The sequence below is a fragment of the Anoplopoma fimbria genome, unplaced genomic scaffold (genome assembly GCF_027596085.1).
Source record: "Anoplopoma fimbria isolate UVic2021 breed Golden Eagle Sablefish unplaced genomic scaffold, Afim_UVic_2022 Un_contig_13670_pilon_pilon, whole genome shotgun sequence".
Taxonomy (NCBI): domain Eukaryota; kingdom Metazoa; phylum Chordata; class Actinopteri; order Perciformes; family Anoplopomatidae; genus Anoplopoma; species Anoplopoma fimbria.
This window is the reverse complement of record NW_026554441.1, coordinates 1-1,967: the sequence shown is the minus strand read 5'-3', so window position 1 is coordinate 1,967 and position 1,967 is coordinate 1. Positions and strand designations below refer to the sequence as shown.

The following is a 1,967-nucleotide window of genomic DNA, read 5'->3' as shown; positions in this document are numbered from 1 at the left end:
CCTGCATTTACAAGCTCTATTCAGTAAAATATAGTATCATTTGGAGGTAAATTATAACATTGTCATGTAGTTTTTGGGAAGAAACTTAACAATAACAACATTATTTGAAGGAGAAGTGGAAGTTTGATTAACATCTGACGGCATAAGGATTCCTTAATATCCTTTTATCAGTGAGGCTGGTTGGTATCCTGTATACTAACTGCACAATCTGTATTCTATGAAGGTTAGAATACATGGCATAAAGTTTATGAAATTAGGGTACAGCATTCAACCCTTCAGCCAATGTTATATTTGGACTCTGAGGAAAGCAAACACTTGCAAAGATTTAATAATTAATTGTAAGGTTCACTGTCCATTTGATTTCCCAGCCGTTCAGCTGTTTGGTAACTCTGAGGCACAAATCTGTGTAGAGTAATTACATTAACTTTAAATAAAAGCAATTAAAAACAGGACTCGAGCCTTGCTGCAAAAAAAAAAGTTTATTATATAAAAGAAATAAAGAGGAAGATTTTCAAATTGCAAATAAAATAAAAAAAACATACAGTATCAATGAATGTTTAAAGGACAAACAAAGACAAAGGGAAGTTCATAATATATGAAAAGTAATACGTGTCTTTTCATGGACCTGGAGAAAAAAAATAGACAAAGCAGAGATAAAAGGATATTTAAAATGTAGCTAAAAAAAACATAATTCTCAACATACACACTACATGGCAGCATTATTACCACGAGCTGTTCCTAATTTGACTTCAGAATAAACAGTTTCTTCCATTTCAGCAGGAGATGAGTTTCCTGTGAATATAGACAAGAAGATTAGTTCAATGACTATCAGTTTTAGGGGAGTGACTAAGTGAAAATGATATCACAGAAAATGTGTTTGTGTTTTATTGTATTTTAAAGTATAAAGATCTAGTGGTGCGAATTTCTCCATACAAAACATTTCCTTTAACATTGTATCTCTAAACTGGTACACTACAGAACATAAAATACTCTCTATGAAACAAAGTTTATTAGCCCCTTCATCAGTGTGGTATTTCACAGCTCCTGACTCCTGGTGGTGGGTTGTGGTAGCTACCACAAGATGAGATGTGACAAGGTATTTATAATCATATTTCTCACTTTAAACTCAAAATAATGGATGAAAAACGAGTGCTTTCTTTTACTTAGTCATTACTGACTGAAAAATACATATTAACTATAGCATTTATGGCTTGTGTCTTGAGTACTCACCCTTCTTTCTAATGTTTTTAAGCTGAATCGAAGAGTATATGACATCACTGGATTCATCTGCATTTGAAATGTACATTTCAATTAAGTTAAGGAACTGTCAGTTATAAATAATCATGTTAAACCATTATATTCTTGTATTTCTGATCTGTTTACATTGCGTTGTATTGGAAACTGATTCATTTGGGTTTCACATCAGAGCATATCCATTAAATATCTGAGGGAAAAGGTCACACCTATTGACTTTCTGTACCAACACAACAGCAGCAGGAGAGTAATCAGTAAAATTCCACAAATCAACCCGATGATCAATGGCAGAAGAAATGGAAGGTTTTCACCCCTGGACACAGCTGTAAAAAAAAAAAAAAAAAAAAAATCAAACCCAAGTGCTTAAACAAATCTGACATGTCACAGTTAGTAAAAGCAAAAAAGAAGACAAGATAACACAATATGGGCCACATGTTCAAAGGAATATCAGTAAATATGCGGCCGTAACATGAATGTGTGTCATCACACGTAGATATATGACCACATACATATGAATGTATAAATTCATATGTATGTGTATCTTTATGTATTAATCTCCTATTTATGCACATTACTGATTTTGCTTCATCCCCGGAGTTCTTCTGCTTTCTCGCCTCGCAGGTTCCCAGGAATCGGGGTTATATTTGGACTGTCATCGTGCCACCTACTGAGGCCCTGCTGACACCCACTACTACTATCACTATCATTATTAG

General features: G+C 33.9%; 1 long non-coding RNA gene across 1 annotated transcript; it reads right to left on the bottom strand.

Moving 5' to 3' along the window:
- Positions 1-231: 231 nt before the first annotated feature.
- Positions 232-1,571, bottom strand: LOC129088627 (uncharacterized). Its single transcript, XR_008531037.1, has 3 exons — positions 1,464-1,571; positions 1,231-1,287; positions 232-792 (listed from the first exon to the last, which is right to left on the bottom strand). It is a non-coding gene; the product is annotated as an uncharacterized LOC129088627 (long non-coding RNA).
- Positions 1,572-1,967: the final 396 nt, after the last annotated feature.